The sequence below is a fragment of the Felis catus genome, chromosome B1, assembly GCF_018350175.1.
Source record: "Felis catus isolate Fca126 chromosome B1, F.catus_Fca126_mat1.0, whole genome shotgun sequence".
NCBI classification, from domain to species: domain Eukaryota; kingdom Metazoa; phylum Chordata; class Mammalia; order Carnivora; family Felidae; genus Felis; species Felis catus.
This window is the reverse complement of record NC_058371.1, coordinates 58,991,788-59,010,349: the sequence shown is the minus strand read 5'-3', so window position 1 is coordinate 59,010,349 and position 18,562 is coordinate 58,991,788.

The following is an 18,562-nucleotide window of genomic DNA, read 5'->3' as shown; positions in this document are numbered from 1 at the left end:
TTTGCACTGAAGGGAGACATTCTAACTGCCAAGGGTGTTCACTAAGCAAACTTCCTTGAAGAAATCATCCAGAACAAAAACAATCAGTGCCTCGCTCATAAGGCATGCAGAAACACAAGAGACCCATGGAGAGCTGGCTCTCAATAATACATGTTCTCTTTTGACAGAATATTTTTCCAGTTGTTCACAGTTATTTGAAAATGTATTTCTGTGGCCTAAAGTATGAAAAGACAATGAAACAAAAAATTTTATCATGAAAATCATGAGGAGATAATATTAAATATTCACTTCCAGAATGACTCTGAGAAGGCTAATAATGATGAAGCTCTTTTGCCTTTAATGCATCTAAGATATAGCAGAGTAATACCTTTTAGGGACTTTTTAAAATTAAACTTTTAATTTTGAGATAGTTGTAGACTTACATGCAGCTGTAGCACATAATACAGACAGATCTTACATATCCTTATTCAATTTTCCTAATGATAACATCTTGCAAAACTATTGTTCAATATCACAACCGGGATATTGACATGGATACAGTCAAGACAGAACATTTCCATCATCACAAGATCCCCCATGTTGCTTATTTTATAGCCAGAAGTATCTTTTTACCCTTCTCAGTTTTCTTGAAATATACTTTCTTAGCTAATTAATTCCTTCATTTTATCTGCGAAAAAATAGGATTTTAACTAACCCATCTCCTTGGTTTTAAGGTAAATTAGTGCTTTATCTAATTAGACTGTTTGCCACAGACCAAAGGGAGAAGATGGTTTTCACTTAGCAAGAAAATATATGTTTTTAAAATGTTTTCTAACATTTATTTATTTTTGAGAGACAGAGAGAGACAGAGAATGAGGGGGGAGGGGCAGGGAGAGAGAGAGAGAGGGAGACACAGAATCAGAAGCAGGCTCCAGGTTCCAAGCTGTCAGCACAGAGCCTGACGAGGGGCTTGAACACATGGACCGTGAGATCATGACCTGAGCTGAAGTCAGAAGTGTAACCAACTGAGTCACCCAGCCGCCCCAACAGGAAAATATTTCATAGTTTATTTTTGCAAATATAAATAAAATAGCTTATCATGGAACATTTAGAAAGTGCAGTAACAAAGAAGTGGGAAAAAATCATTTACTGCCCAGAGACAAAAAAGTGCTTACCAACTCACTGTATTTACTTTCAACCTTTTTTTGTTGTTGAGAGAGGGACAGACAGACACACACACAGTTGAGAGAGAGAGAGAAAGAAAGAGAGAGAGAGAGAGAGGACTATTGTTTATCTACATATTCATATATCTATGTATAAATACATTTTGTTATATTTGGAAATGAGTTATATCAGTGAAAGAGACAATTCTTATGCCCTTTTACTCTCACCTTTTCTACAGAAAGACAAGGAAGTGGGGCGGCTCTTATGGGTAGTTTGTCAAATCTCCAAGACTATGACCCACTACAGTTACCCTACACAGCAGGCCCAGGGACTATCAGCCAGGGGCTTCTGAAGGGGCTGAAAGAGGAAGAAGAAGCTTACTAGTTTTTGTGTTTGGCCAGAAATTGGAAGGGGACTGGAAAGCTGAGAAAGTGGTTGCCTGCCCAAAGTGGGCAATAATCATTAGGCTTATTTCAACAATCATTAGGCTTATGATTTTAGAAGATGTGAGGACAAATAGTGTGAAATATGTGACTGTCTCCTCCAAGATCAGGACAAGAGTCACCGTGAATTACACAGTCAAGGGTGGCCCTTTTTTGTGCACTCACTGCCCCCATCAACCAAGGGTATTGTTCCTTTGTACCCCTCCCCACTTCGATGAGGGCCCTGGCCAGGATGGAGTGGTGAAAGGGGAATTCTGCCAACAGGATTCCAAATGCCAATGGGCTGATAGGTCAATGCTGACTCAGACAAGCCTTCCCAGTGAAACTATAATTACCTCCCACTCTCAGAACAGGATTTACAAATGCAGTTATTTATGTATGATATTTTTACCCATGATCTCATGCATTTTACTCATGTAATCCAATATTTCCCATTAGATTTATGTGTCTTATGAGATTTTACTATAAGAAAAATCCTCTATGGATGTCATTACAAATAAATTATTGGCATTTAAAAAAAAAACCTTGTTAGCCACACATCATGAGGGTAAAAGTGTTTATCCCTTCATACAATAGTACATTTCTTTTTTTTAATTTTAAGAACTTTTTTTTTTCCACTTAATTCATGAGTGAGGCTGGGAATCAATTAAGTTTTAAGTACTGAGACAAGGGACATCATTTCTAATAATAAAATAAAGTGAATGTACTTTAGAGGTAATTATAATAGGATTTTATTCAAGAGCTCTCATAGAGCCTAATATAACTCTGTGGGCTTATGAACATCTATTTGAACACCAATTTCATCACCTATAAAATGGGGGTAATTCATGCCCACCTCATAGAGATCTTGATCCAATAATGGAGGCTTGTTGTGTGTGTCCTTCCAGGAGCCCCAAGGGCAAGAGACTTCCCAGTGTCCTGACAGTCTCAAGGAGCACTCCTGGTGAAAATCTCAGGCTCTCTCACTAGCTGTGCTTCTTAGGAACACAGGGCTAAACTGAAGTTGTAAACTAACCATCATAACCAGCTGCTGATGAGCAAGTCTTCAACTCTCCGTGTCTCACTTTATCTACAAAATGAACTCAGAGCTGGGGAGTAGTCAGACTACATCAGAGGTTCTTGGCTCCCCCTGGTATATTAGGATCACCTGGGGATATTTTTCAACTCCTAAAGCCCAGGTCACACCTGGGACCAATCACATCAGAATCTGTGGGGTTGAAGAAGCATCAGAGATTTCTGAAGCTCCTCAGGTGATTCCACTATGTAGCCAAGATTGAGAATCACTAGCTCGTTGTCTAAGTCACCATTCAACTCAAAAGTTCAATAATTCTATTTTTTTAATGGTTATTTATGAGAGAGGGAGGGCATGAGCAGGGGAGGGGCAGAGAGAGAGGGAAAGAGAGAATCCCAAGCAGGTTCTGCGCTCTCAGCACAGAGCCTGATGCAGCGCTTAAACCCATGAACCGGGAGACCATGACCCAAGCTGAAACCAAGAGTCATCAAGAGTTGGACGCTTAACCAACTGAGCCACCCAGGCATCCCAGAAATTTGATGATTCTAAATGAAATATTTGATAATATTCTGAAAAACAAGATACTATCATTGTTATTGTTGTGGGCCCGTAAAATTTTAATCCAAAGACCACAGTATTCTCTAGTGGGTGGGGATGCCAAAAATGGGGGCTAGAGCATCTATGAGAGGAAAAAATTCATTGTAGAGGGATTGTGCCTCACATAGTCCTCAAACCCGCTTCAACCATTATCATCTCTGACAAAGATTTCAACTGGAATCTGTCATAAATTCTGTAAGTAATGATGTCGAAGGTAGAGTGTGACCTTGGGAAATGAATCTTATCTTATTTGCCCTCATTCTCTTCTGTTACAGGAGTGTGTTCAGATTATGTATCGCTGTGGTTTACTCCAGCTTTCACCTTTAAGGATTCCAGGGCACTGTTTATTCACAGTAAGGAACTGAATATCTGTGACCGTAATAGTGCTCTAGAAGAAGACATAAAAATGTGTCTGGCAATTCTGGTGTTTTAAAAGGAAGTCAGCCCTATGCTAGTCAATTCTGGAGAGAATTGTTAAGAAGAAACTTTACTTTGCATACTTAGAAAGGAACGTTGACTATTTTATTCCAAGTAGGCAGACACCCTGGAGATCGATGTCATATATGTGGCTTTTATACTTTAAGCAGTTACTTATGGGATTTAGCCACAGCTTTTATGCTTCATTTTGAACCCCTGTGATGCTGGAAGTCCTGCTTTTTGAAATCTTGTATGCAAAATAAGCAACTATATAATTAAATCATCTACAAGAATAATGAACTCATAAATCCCAGTAAACATAACATTTTAACAACAGCAAACTACAGCTCTGAATTATGTTTCTGTTGGTAAGTTATAACCATATTTGAGTTATTACTCAAATATTAAACAGGAAATGAACAGTTTTGAAGTCTGTTTTTATGTGTGTAAATTTTAACAGAATACAAATATTCTATACTGATTAAAATTTATCCAACTTCCTTGATAGTTTTTCTGTACAAAATGTACAGCAAATAGTACTACCTCTTTTTTTTTTTTTACTAAATAAATATATGTTTATATTTTGTAGTTAAGTGGAAAGTTTCTTTCTCCCTTTTCTACATTGTTTTATATAGTGTGTGCTATTATTAGTGAAACTTAAATAGTTTAGACTATTGGGACAAGGTTGTGCCCAAACTAGAGGAGAATGAAGCTTTTTGTAGTGACTGATAAGGCTTTGGATACATTTTTTTTCTGTGTCTCCTATTCTTTTCCCAGGATTTAAAACAGCATATAAAAAATATGTAATATACCAAGATCACATTAATTAAATGTAAGTAAAAATATGTTTCAAGGGAAAAAATTGATAGAGATATAAAATAGGAATGAAGTTAATGCAAGAATATACCCCATGAATTTCTATATACTTGCTAAATCTAAGCAACAAATTGGATTCTAAGCTTTCTTCTAGCCCACAGAGAGAAATTTGATCAATTGCACAATTCATAGTCAAGAAAAACACAAACTAGTTGCTTGTGAGAAATGTATCTATTTCTAATATTAATACTGAACCAGAAATTTCTCCAAGGGTCTTTAACTAGTAGGGTATATTGTAATGAGCATAAATCTCAACAACAAGTGGCTGTAGGGTATTTTTATTTGATATTTTATTTTTAAGCGTATTTTTAGTACAGTAAGTAGCTATATTTGGAGTGCCTGAGTTAGTGTTCTATTCTGCAACCATGTCACATGCACAATGGGACTATTCAAGACGCAATTTGAAAGGAGAAAAGAGGAAACTTAAATATATTGGGTTCTCACTGTGGGCCAGACACATTTTATAAGTCATTTCTTTTAAACTCAACAAGGTAGAGCACCTGGGTGGCTCAGTTGTTTAAGGGTCTGACTTCAGTTCACATCATGAGCTCGTGGTTCATGGGTTTGAGCCCCGTGTCAGGCTCCGTGCTGACAGCTCAGAGCCTGGAAACTGCTTCAGATTCTGTGTCTCTCTCTTTCTCTCTTCCCCTACCTGCCTCCCTCTCAAAAATAAATAAACATTACCAAAAAATTATAAACTCAACAAGGGATTTTACATGTTATTTCATTTAACCTCAGTAACACTTCAAGGCAGTCCTATTTTACAGATGTGGAAACTGAGAGGTAACTTGAACTGTGTTACCATGCTAGAAATCACTTCTTTTGGGAGCAAATTTCATCAAGTCTGAGTCACTTCCTCAGAGTATATTACTATTTTGTGTAAAAGTCTGTAACCTAAAAAGGCCTTTATTTGTATGAACTGCCTCAAGAATATTGATAAAACTTCAACAAATTTCTGAAGCTTCTTGTTGGACGCTCTTAGGCAAACCAGAGGGAACTTAATATAGTCCCTTTTCCAAATATGGAGCTCAACCTTAGTGAGTTATTCCTTGTGACATTTTGATTAGGTGAGTACATATTTCAAATAAATGTGAGAATTCTGTTACAAAGTTCTGTGCCCATAGTTCAAGGCTTTATTCTGTGTTTTATTCCTCACTTTAAAGACTGTATTGTATTTTGTAATAGCCTTTGGCTAAAATCATGAATTAGTTGACCCTTTTTAAATGTTAAATCTCCAAAATTAGAAGTTCTGCATTGTAAATTCCTTCCCAGAAAAAGGAATGGACAAGGAAATAAGATCTAAAATACTTATGCTGTGGGGCACCTTGGTGACTCAGTCGGTTTGGCATTCGACTCTTAGTTTCAGCTCAGATCATGATCTCACGGTCCATGAGTTCAAGCCCCATGTCTGGCTCAGTGCTGACAGTGTAGGGCCTGCTTGGGATTCTTTCTCACCCTCTCTCTCCGCCCCTCCCTGCTTGCTCTCTCTCTCTCTTTCTCAAAATAAATAAATAAAATAATAAAATAAAATACTTATGCTATAATTCAGGGACCCTTTCTGAACAAATCTCCCCTCTTCTATGATGCTTCCCTTCTAGTCTGCAGTAGGGCATAAAATCCACACAGAATTTCCTCTTTGAACAATTTTATTTTTTTATTTTTATTTTTACTTTTTTCAAGTAGGCTCCACGTCCAATGTGGGGCTTGAATTCAGGACCCTGAGATCAAGAGTCAGGTGATCCACCAACTGAGCCAGCCAGGCGCCCCTTCTTTGAGCAATTTTAATCTGAAAAGATTAAAAGGTTGACCATTCAGAGATGTACATAGATATAAGTGACAGATTACAAGCTGACTAAATATTTCCTTGGGAAACAAAGGCATAGTCTCCAGAAATAGAAAACAGGACATGCAAGACCTGTGGATGGAGGGAGCAAGGGCTTGAGCAGGCAAGCAGCAGGGTGAATGTGCTGTCTATTCAGAGAAAAATGTTGAAGAGATGTGAGTCCAGGAGCCTAGAAGACAGATTCCAAGTCTGTGAAAAGAGGCAGTAAGTGATGTATGGAAGAATAGCAGATGTACGGTTGGCCCTTAAACAACATGGGTTTGAACTGTGCAAGTCCACTTACATGTGGATTTTAAAAAAATTTTTTTCAATGTTTATTTTTTTGAGAGAGAGAGAGAGAGAGAGAGAGAGAGAGAGACAGAGCATGAGCAGGGGAGGGGCACACACACACACACACACACACACACACATAGAATCTGAAGCAGGCTCCAAGCTCTGAGCTGTCAGCACAGGGCCAGACGAGGGGCTCGAACCCATAGACTGTGATATCATGACCCGAGCCTAAGTTGGACACTCAACTGACTGAGCCACCCAGGTGCCCCTTACATGTGGATTGTTAAAAATAAATAGAGGGGTGCCTGGGTGGCTCAGTCGGTTGAGTGGCTGACTTCGGCTCAGGTCATGATCTCGTGGTCCGTGAGTTTGAGCTCCGCGTCGGGCTCTGTGCTGACAGCTCGGAGCCTGGAGCCTGTTTCAGATTCTGTGTCTCCCTCTCTCTGACCCTCCCCTGTTCATGCTCTGTCTCTCCCTGTCTCAAAAATAAATAAAACATTAAAAAAAATTTTTTTTAAATAAAGACAGTAGAATACTGTAAGTATGTTTACTCTTGCTTATGATTTTATTAATAACATTCTCTTTTCTCTAGCTTACTTTATTGTGAGAATACAGTATATAATACATATAACATACAAATTATGTGTTAATCAACTGTTTCTGTTATTGGTAAGCTCCTAGTCAACAGCAGACCAGTAGTAGTTAAGTTTTGGGGTAATCAAAAGTTATACATAGATTTTTTAACTAGAGTTGATGTCCCTAACTCCTACATTGTTCAGGGGTCAACGGTATTGTTGAAGGATGGGAGTTGACGAGGAAGAAGCTAAACTCTGAGAAACAGACATTTTTTTCCAGGTCTGATCTGGAGAAAAATCCAAGAGTATTCATCCTATCCAACCAAATTTTTCTGCTCTCCTGAATATCTATAGGTCACCTTTAATCAGATACATTCCATTATAATTGTCCTAAGTTTCAGTGTTCTAAGAAGCATTTTTATGCTGTCAAGAAAAAAAAAATCAACTCGTTTTTTAAAAATCATTGTGATTCCATCAAACTACACTGCTCCGAGTTTGGAAGCAATAATGGCGTCCAGCTTAGTCAGCTAATTAGCTGATGACCTCTTCCAGAGTGACGTCAAGGAAGGGCATGACCAGCTACAAATACCGCATTTGGCAGTGCAAGGAGCCGTGACTGCCAAAAGGTGCAATTTGTTGAAGCGTGAAACCAAACCAGGGCAAGATAAAAGAAGCTTAGTCCTTATAGAAATAGTATTGTTTTTCGTTAATGAGCTCTTTTTAATCAAGTGCTCTTAATCAAGAATGCTTTTCTCAATTGAAGTTTTAAGTTTCCATTTTCAGGTAAGAACCTTTCTGCACCAAATGTAAAAGTTATCTGATAGGGCTCAATAACTTTTATTGGCATGCTAGTGGTAGTTTATAATTTTAATTGCTTTTATCTAATTAATACAAGATACAAACCTTATACTGAGGATAAAATTTATTTTCTTGAGTTTCCACAGGCTATAAAGGATTTCTTTATTCATCCACTCAGCAAACATTTACTGAATACCTACGGTAAGCCAGGCATGGAGCCAGACATTAGAAATGCAAAGATGAGTAAGACGTAGTCATTGCTCTAAGAACCTCACAAAGTCTTTAGGGAAGGAATATTAAATCAATAGTTTTTGTGCAATATAGGAAGTGCAAAATTTTCTGGTAATCATAGCGTTGAGGCATTGACAGAGGTAAGGAGAATTAGCATTGTCTTAGGAAAGTAAGAGGCATGGAAAAAGTCAGAGAAGACTGAAGTGGCCACCACTGAGTGGAAAGTCAACTCCTGAATGTATCATATAAGTGAAAACAGGCAAGCCAGCCTGTGCAACACTGCAGTCATCTTTATGCCGATCTAACAAATTTTAATTTATGTATCATTTATGCCACTATTTACTTGACATTATTCTTGCAAATGACTCACTTTGAAAAATTAAATTCAGAGGTGCCTCAGTTGGTTAAGCATCCAGCTTGGGCTTACATCATGATCTCGTTATTATTGAGTTCAAGCCCTGCATTGGGCCCAATGCTGCCAGTTCAAAGCCTAGAGCCTGCTTTGGATTCTGTGTCTCCCTCTTTCTCTGCCCTTCCCCTGATTGTGCTCTGTCTCTGTCTCTGTCTCTCTCTCTCAAAAATAAAACAAAACATTTAAAAAAATTAAATTCAGTTTTTGGGGTGCCTGGCTGGCTCAGTCGGTGGAGCATGCAGCTCTTTTTTTTAACAGAATTTTTTTAAAAATATAATTTATTGCCAAGTTAGCTAACATACAGTGTATACAGTATGCTCCTGGCTTCTGGAGCAGATTCCCATGATTCATTGCTTACATACAACACCCAGTGCTCATCCCAACAAGTGCCTTCCTCGATGCCAATCACCCATTTTACGCTCCTCCCCACCCCCCATCAACCCTCAGTTTGTTCTCTGTATTTAAGAGTCTCTTATGGTTTGACTCCCTCTCTGAAACTATTTTTTCCCCTTCCTTCCCCCATGGTCTTCTGTTAAGTTTCTCAAACTACACATATGAGTAAAAGATATGATATCTGTCTTTCTCTGACTAACTTATTTCACTTAGCATAATACCTTCCAGCACTATCAACAATAGCCAAATTATGGAAAGAGCCCAAATGTCCATCAACTGATGAATGGATAAAGATGTGGTTTATACATACAATGGAATACTATTTGGCAATGCGAAAGAATGAAATTTTGCCATTTGCAACAACGGGGATGGAACTGGAGGGTATCACAGAATTTTTAAAAAATTAATTAATTTAATTTTTAAATTAAGTTAAAGCACAGAGCTGGACATGGGGCTCAAATCCATGAACTGTGAGATCCAGATCCACTTTTCCCACACGTGCAGAGCCCCACTACCAGGGAATTGCCATCCCAGGGGTGTCATTTAACCAATGCCTGAGAGGTATGGGAGTATGAATGCTCCGTTTCCTTCCCTTGGATCTCTGTGCAGTTTGTCAGAGTTCCCTGGGAGATCAGGTTGAAGCCACCCTTTGCAAAACTGCCTTAAACTATACCCTTGCCTGTCCTAACCCACCTTCCTTAGTACTAGCCTCCCCTAGGGCCACTTCCTTAATAAATCTGTACACAAATCCTTGTCTCAGGATAATGCTTCTGACAAACTTGATTTAAGACAATATGAACTCCCCTTCCCACAAAAGGAAAAGTGTTCATCCTTGTACGTAGAAAACATCTTGTCTACCTATCTCAGTGACATACACACCTCTTGAAACACAAATCTGACACTGTTAACGTGTTAAATTCAGTTAAACAGAAAACTCATGTAGTTGCATGGCAGCTACTTTATATCCTTCTCCAAGAACAGGCTATTTAATGACCCTGATTCTCTTATTAGAAAAGTCCTGCTTTTTAGCTTTCTAAACTCTATTCATTTGCATATCTTTCAACTACCTGTTTCTGCCTTCTGATAGCCCTCTGTCCAGAGGTCCCGTCTGCTTCAGGCCACATCTTTTTGATTCTCCACACCACACACTGAATCCCATCTGCACATATTGACTGTTCTTTAAATTGGAAAACGAATTCCCTTCTTAAAAATTCCCTTTCTCAAACTTTAATAATTATTATGAATTATAATTTATTCCTTGTCATTTTTAATGATATAGGTATCCCAAATCAGTAAAATACATATTTGTATCTGTTTGCTCATTCTCTGTTGCCCTAAGCTCTAAAGGGTGGACTTTGCTAACCTTAATAGTTCTATGTCCCAATACCTAAAACAGGGCCCAGCACTTTTAAAAAGCATTCAAATATTTGGTGAGTAAATCGTGTTGAATTTTTCAACGACGTAATTCCAAATTAAATTCTCTGTTCTGAGTCCTTCTGTGTTCAGTGAATACACCAATATATGTCTATCATGTTTGTGTAGGCTCCTGTGACTCTTCCTTTAAATAAAAAATGTGAGGAGGTAGACCACTCCTAATCTATCTTGGTCATCTCTGAGGATATAAAATTTTTGGCAAATCAGCATTATACTCAAAATAGTTACTATCAATAATAGATCAGACTGTAGAATCAAACTTGTCTGTACTACTGGCACAGGTGATTTTTCTTTAGTGCATCAATATGAGTAGTCAGAGAAATAGAAAGTGCAGAGGATGACCTTACAAAAAAACTGAGTCTAGCTTTGCCTTGGTCTTGTGCACAGCACAGACGCACCGAGCATCACTTTCCTCTTTTATAAAATGAGGATAGTAATAAACTCCTTCAGTCTCATGGAATTGTTATAAACATTAAACCTGAAAATTTATGTAAAAACCAGTAGTGTAAGTTGTTAGGTACTATGCAATTATAAATAATTATGGTTTTCCCTCCAAAATTTCAAATACAACCTACACACAAACTCTCTACTCATAGTTCATACACATCCTTAAACTTCCAAACGTATTTGAAACTGAAACTAAAATTAAAAACTATTTGCAACAGGGACACCTGGGTGGCTCAGTTGGTTAAGCGTCCAATTCTTCACTTTGGCTCAAGTGATGCTCTCACAGCTTGTGGGTTCGATCCCTGCATCCAGCTCTGTGCTGACAGCCCAGAACCTGGATCCTGCTTTGGATTCTCTGTCTCCCTTTCTCTCTGCCCCTCCTTGCTCACACTCTGTCTCTCTCTGTCCCTCAAAAATAAGAAACGTTAAAAAAATTTTTTTTAAACTATTTGCCACCAAGATTTGGCAGGGATATGGATCAATTGGAATACATACAGTGATCTAGGAAATATGAATTGGTACAACCATTTTGGAAAACTGTTTATGCCTGTCTACTAAAACTGAACATATGCATATCTTATGACTCAAAATTTCCATTCCTAGGTATCTAGTCAACAGAAATTCATATATATTTTACCAAAAGATACGTAGATAGATGGGTACTATAGTTCTATTCTAGTCCATCACTTTAACCACTTGGCCACGACTATTTTATAGTTCTATTCTAAATATCCAAACAGAAGAACAAATACAAAAAAAATGTGGACTATTTTAATAGCAGAATACACCAATGGGAATGAATAAAGTCAACATGTGCAGCAACACGGATGAGTTTTACAAACATAATGTTGGGCAAAGGTAAGGCCCAGAAGAGTAGTATATACTATAAGTCTCCATTTATATACAGTTCAAAAACATATTTGTGATGTTGGAAGAAAAGATAGAGGTTACCTGTGAGGGATAATAATAGAATGGAAATTCTGGGGTACTAGAAATGTTCTTTCTTTATCCACATGCAGGCTACAAGAGTAGATTCTATTTTTGAAACGTGACTGGGAACATTTCTATATGTATGTTTATATTTCAATAACAAGTTTACTTAAAGGAGAACAAATTCCATTTTTTAATGTTTAATTATTTATTTTGAGAGAGATGGAGAGAGAGCACACACACATGTGAGCAGGGGCAGGGCAGAGAGAGAGAGAGAGAGAGAGGGAGAGAGAGAATCCCAAGCAGGCTCTGTGATGTCAGTGCAGAGCCCGACACAGTACTAGAACTCACAAACTGTGAGATCATGACCTGAGCTGAAATCAAGGGTTGGACACTTAACTAACTGAGCCACCCAGGTGCCCCTTAATGGAAGTTTTAAAGAGTAGATTAGACTCAATGGTATACTAAAATACTGGCACATATAGTTTGTCGTATCTGCCTATTTTATGGTGTAAACACTCTTACCATGTTTGATTTCAGATTATCAATGTTTTAACAACCAGCTCATAAAGGTCCTAAGTATTTAACAATCAGATCTCACAAGTTGCAATAAGCCATTCTAACACACCAAGGAGATCACACTGATGAGAGAATTGACTCTAGGAATGCTTTCTACTTTACAGTTAACTAATGTTCTTTAACTCTAAGCATGCTTTTGCCTTTTAAGTCCCCAAAAGAAAATTATTATATTATCATAAAAGATTTGATTTGTAAGAATGATATGTGCTGAGATCAAAATATACAAAGCAAAATTAACAAAACTACAAGAAGAAATGCACAAAACCATCATCATAATAGGATATTTTAACACATCTTTCTCAGTAATTGATAGAAAATCAGTAAAAATCAATAGATAATAACAGATAAGTAAAACTGAATTAACAGTTCACCCACTGGGTATACGGAATGGATCTCACCTCTGCAGAATGCACAATCTTTTAGGCAAAAGTACATCTCAACAAATTTCAACTAATTGGCATCATATAGGAAAAAACTCAGTAAACTATGCTCTGTCAGCCAAATCCAGCCCACCACTTTCTTTTGTAAATAAAGTTTTATTGGAACAAGTCATGCTTATTTGTTTATGTCTGGCTGTTTGTGCACTACAGTGTCAGAGTTGAATTTTGCCAACTCCTGACAGACCACATATTCTCTGACCATAATACAACAAAATAAAATATGCAAAAAAGTTTAGAAATTTAAAAACACAATTCTAAATAACTCATGGGTCAAAAAATAACTCATAAGTGGGGCCCCTAGGTGGCTTAGTCGGTTGGGCGTCCGACTTCAGCTCAGGTCATGATCTCATGGTTTGTGAGTTCGAGCCCCACATCGGGCTCTGTGCTGACAGCTGAGAGCCTGGAGCCTACTTCAGATTCTGTGTCTCCCTTTCTCTGCCCCTCCCATGCTCATGTTCTGTCTCTCTCTGTCTCTTAATAATAAATAAAACGTTAAAAAATTAAAAAAATAAAAAAAAATAACTCATAAGTGAAAATAATAGAAGTTGAACAATAGCAACAATAATATAAAAAGCAACTGAAGAAGTACTTGGAAATAAAAATAAAACAGGTTCATGTTATATTTTGTGAAAAAGGGATCAAGTTATTAAGAGGATATAACGATCTTTAAATGTTTATGTACCTAACAATAGAACTTCAAGATACATGAAATTAAACCTGGTAAAACAACAGGGATAAACAGATGAATAGACAAATACTCAAATATGGTGTACTACCTTTTTATTGCTGCATAGCAAACTACTACAAATTTAGCAACTTGAAACGAAATCCATTTGTTATCTCATAGATCTTCATGTCAGAAGTCTGGCATAGCATGACTGATTTTTCAGGTTAGGGTCTCCCAAGGCTGAAATCAAAGTGTTGGTACAACTGAGCTCCTAGCTGGGGCCTCTGGGAAAGAACCCACTTCCAAGTTCATTCAGGTTGTGGGCATAATTCAATTCTTTGCACTTGAAAGTACTTTGTACTTGTACTTGAGGGAATGAGGTCCCTATTTGCTTGTTGGCTGTCAGTTGGGCACCACTTTCAACTTCTGAAGCCCACCAATATTTCTCTTCACATGGCTCTTTTCATCTTCAAGCACATCAAATCCTTCTCACTTGGGCGCCTCAGTGGTTCACTCCTTTAAGGGTCCAACTTCAGCTCAGGTCATGATCTCACAGTTCATGAGTTTAAGCCCCACATCGGGCTCTGTGCTGTCATCTCAGAGCCTGGAGCCTGCTTCGGATTCTGTGTCTCTCTCTCACCATTCCCTGCTTGTTCTCTGTTTCTCTCTCTCAAAAATAAATAAACATTAAGGGTCCCTGGGTGGCTGAGTTGGTTGGGTGACCAACTTCTGCTCAGGTCATGATCTCACGGTTTGTGGGTTTGGGCCCCACTTCGGGCTCTGTGCTGACAGCTCAGAGCCTGGAGCCTGCTTCTGATTCTGTGTCTCCCTCTCTTTCTGCCCCTCCGCCGCTCATGTTCTGTCTCTCAAAAGTAAATAAGCATAAAAAAAAAAATTAAAATAAATAAACATTTAAAAAATCCTTCTCATGGTTTGAATCTCTGTGACTTCCTTTTCTGTGACCAAAGAAAACTGCTTTTAAAAGGCTCATACGATTAGATTAACCCTGCCTGGATAATCTCTCTTTTGCCATATAAGATAAAATAACCATGAGAGTACTATTTCTTTATAGTCACAAGTTCTACCCTTGCTCAAAGAGGAGGGGATTATATAAGGGTGAGATTTGTTCAGGGTCATTTTTAGAAGTCTGCCTACCATAGTCTGGCTCCCAATAATCCACCTCCATCCCACGTGTAAAATACACTAACTCCTATCACAAGGTCCCCAAAATCCCATCCCATTATAGCAACAGCTCAAAAATCCAGTATCTTATCACCTAAATCATCTAAGTCAGATGTGGACGAAGCTCTGGGTATGTTCTGTTATGTATGACTCTTGGGACATAATTCCTCTCTCTGTGTGTGCACCCATGAAACTGAAGAGACAGGTTATCTGCTCCCAACACTCCCAACATGCAATGGTGTAAAGCACAGGATATAGTTATAGACTTTCCAGTTTGAAAGGGGGAGATTTCAAGGTTAAAAGGAGTTACAGGTCAAATGTAATTTTGAAATTCAGGTGGGTAAATTCCCCCCTGGTATTCCCTGCTTAGGCTACAAAGACTAGGAATAATCTTCCATGTTGCTCAGCCCTGCCATCTGAGCTCTCAGCTCCCACCTCTGCACTCTTGGTCCCACTTTGAGTCTTTTTTTTATTCGCCAGATGAGTAGTTTTACAAGCCTGCTTTCCACCTGTAGAATTTTCAGGATCTACAGCCTTCTTTCATTTTGTACACATCTGCCTTTCAGTACAAGCTGAAAGTGTTTCTGCTGATACAAAATTCTTTTTTTATTATTATTATTTTTTAGTCTTTATTTATTGTTGAGAGATAGAGAGAGAGCAAGCAGAGGAGCAACAGAGAGAGAAGGAAACACAGGATCTGAGGCAGGCTCCAGGCCCTGAGCTGTTAGCACAGAGCCCAATGTAGGGCTCGAACTCACCATCCATGAGTTCATGACCTGAGCCGAAGTCAGATGCTCTACCAAGTGAGCCACCCAGGCGCCCCTGCTGATACAAAATTCTTAAGAACCCTGTGGATCTTGAGTAGATTCACAACACTGACAGAACTACATTCACAGATTTTTTTTGAGATAATGCCTTCTCTGAAATTGGTTTCCATTAAGATGACTGAGAGACAATGCTCTTAAGCTTCCAAGAGGTACTCTGGCTTCACGGAGAAGACCTAGGAAGCACATCCTTAATCTCTTGTGAGTTAGTGCTCTGTACCTTTGATCATAATTTTTGTTGTTGTTGTTGTTGTTGTTATGCCACGCTTTCAGTAGCCATCTCTGAATTTTAGCATCCTTTGCCATCTAGATAGGATGAAAACTTCCTAAGCCAAGTCCTATACCCTTTTTCACTCAATGATTTTTACCTAATTTGGTCTCTTTTTTCTGACATTTTACTACAAGCAGAAAGAAGAAGCCAGGAAACACCTTCAACACTTTGCTTGGAAATCTTCTCAGCTAAATACCCAAGTTCATTTCTCATGAGTTCTGTTTTTCACATCACTGTAAGACACAATTTTGCCAAATTTCGCTACTATGTTACATGGGCCTTTCTTCATCCAATTTCCAATAATATATACCTGGCCTTTTTGTCTGAACTGACACCAGCAACATGCTTAACGTCCATATTTCTATTGTTTGTTCATGGTGATTTAGGCTCTTTCTCTAAAGCAATTTAGGATTTCTCTGTAAAGCTCCTCATCTCCTTCTGAATTCTCAATAGTAGCATCTTTAACATCAACATTTCCATAAACAGTCTTTTCAAAGCATTGTAGCCTTTGCCACCATGCCCCTCAAAATTCTTTCAGCCTCTGTTCACTGCCTGATTTCAAATCACTCCCACATTTTTAGATATTTATCACAGTAGCACCCAACTTCCAGGTACTAAAATCTATACTAGGATTTCGGATTTTTTGTTATTTGTTTGTTTGTTTGTTTGTTTGTTTTACGATGTAAACATTACCACAAAATTAGTGGACCAAAACAACACTCATTTCATATCTCACAGTCATGCAGGTGAGAGATCTGAAATGGACTGGTCAGGGTGGGGGGCACCTAGGTGGCTCAGTAATTTCAGGTCTTGATTTCAGGGTTGTGAGTTCAAGCCCTGCATTAGGTTCCACACTGGACATGAAGCCTACTTAAAAAAAAATGGACTAGTAGGTCTGCATATAGGGGCCCTTTTATTGCCTATTTCAGCTTCTGGAAGTCGCCACATTCCTTAGCTTTTGGCTCTGAATTGAATTAGATAATCATCTGGCAAAAAACACCCTACTATAATAGACTTGCATATAGAAATGCAAATAAATGTATAATATCTACAATAAAATAAAACAAAATCTTTAAAAAGTAAAATTAAGATAATCATCTGGCTTTTCTTTTCTTTATTGCTTTAAATTTTTTTTATGTTTATTTATTTTTGAGAGAGAGAGAGGGAGAGACAGCATGAGCAGGGGAGGGGCAGAGAGAGAGGGAGACACAGAATTAGAAGCAGGCTCCAGGCTCTGAGCTGTCAGCACAGGGCCTGATGGCAGGGCTCAAACTCATGAACTGGGAGATCATAACCTGAGTAGACGTCAGATGCTTAACTGACTGAGCCACCCAGGTGCCCCCCCCCTTTTTTTGATTAAGATGGTTTATCATCATTTTTATATATTGCTGGATTTGATTTACAAAATAATATAAAAATAAAGTTTGTATTTCTATGGTGTCAGTTGTTACTTCTCTTTGATTTCTGATCCTGCTTATTTGAATTCTCTCTTTTTTCTTCATGAGGTCAGCTACATATTTATCAATTTTACCTTTTCAAAGAAATAGCCTTTGGTTTCATTAATCTTTCCTATTGTTTGTCCATCTCTATTTCATTTATTCCCACTCTGATCTTTCTTATTTCCTACTTTCTGCTAACTTTGGGCTGTTTTTCTTTTCTAGTTCCTTTAAGTGTAAGATTAGATTGTTCATTTGAGATTTTTTTTGTTTCTTGACACAGGTCTGTATTGCTATAAACTTCCCTCATAGAACTGCTTTTGCTGCATCTCAAAGATTTTGGAGCATTGTGTTTTCATTTTTATTTGTCTCTGTGTATTTTTTATTTTTCTCTTTGATTTCTTCATTGACCCATTGGTTGTTTCGGAGCATGTGGTTTTTGTGTTTTTTCCAGTTTTCTTCTTGTAGATGGTTTCTAGTTTCATATTGTTGCATTCATAAAAGATGCTTGAGATGATTTCAATCTTTTTAAATTTTCTGAGACTTATTTTGTGGCCTATTGTGATCTGTCCTGGAAAATGTTATATGTGTACTTGAAAATATGTGTATTCTACTGTTTTTGGATGGAATGTCTGAATATATTTAAGTACATCTGGTCTAATGTATTATCCAAAGTCACTGTTTCCTTAGTGATTTTCTGTTGCTGCCCTATCCATTGATATAAGTGAACTGTTAAAATCCTGTACTATCATTCTATTACTGTCAATTTTTCTCTTTATGTCTATTAATATTTATGTATGTAGGTGGCCCTATGTTGGTTGCATAGATATTTACAATTGTTATATTCTCTTGTTGGATTGATCCCTTTATTATTATGTAATACCACTCTTTGTCTCTTGTTACAGTCTTTGTTTTATTCTTTTAAAGTTTTTATTTATTGGGGCGCCTGGGTGGCTCAGTCAGTTAAGCGTCCAACTTCGGTTCAGGTCATGATCTCACAGTTCGTGGGTTCAAGCCCCGCACTGGGCTCTGTGCTGACAGCTCAGAGCCTGGAGCCTGTTTCAGATTCCTGTGTCTCCCTCTCTCTCTGCCCTTCCCCTGCTTATGCTCTGTCTCTGTCTCAAAAATAAATAAACATTAAAAAAATTATTTTTAAGTTTTTATTTATTTATTTTAAGAGACAGAAAGAGAGAGAGAGCAAGCGGGAGAGGGGCAGAGAGAGTGAGAGAGAGAATCCCAAACAGGATCCACAATGTCAGCACAAAGCCCAACATGGGGCTCAATCCCATGAACTATGAGATCATGACCTGAGCCCAAATCAGGAGTTGGACATTTAACT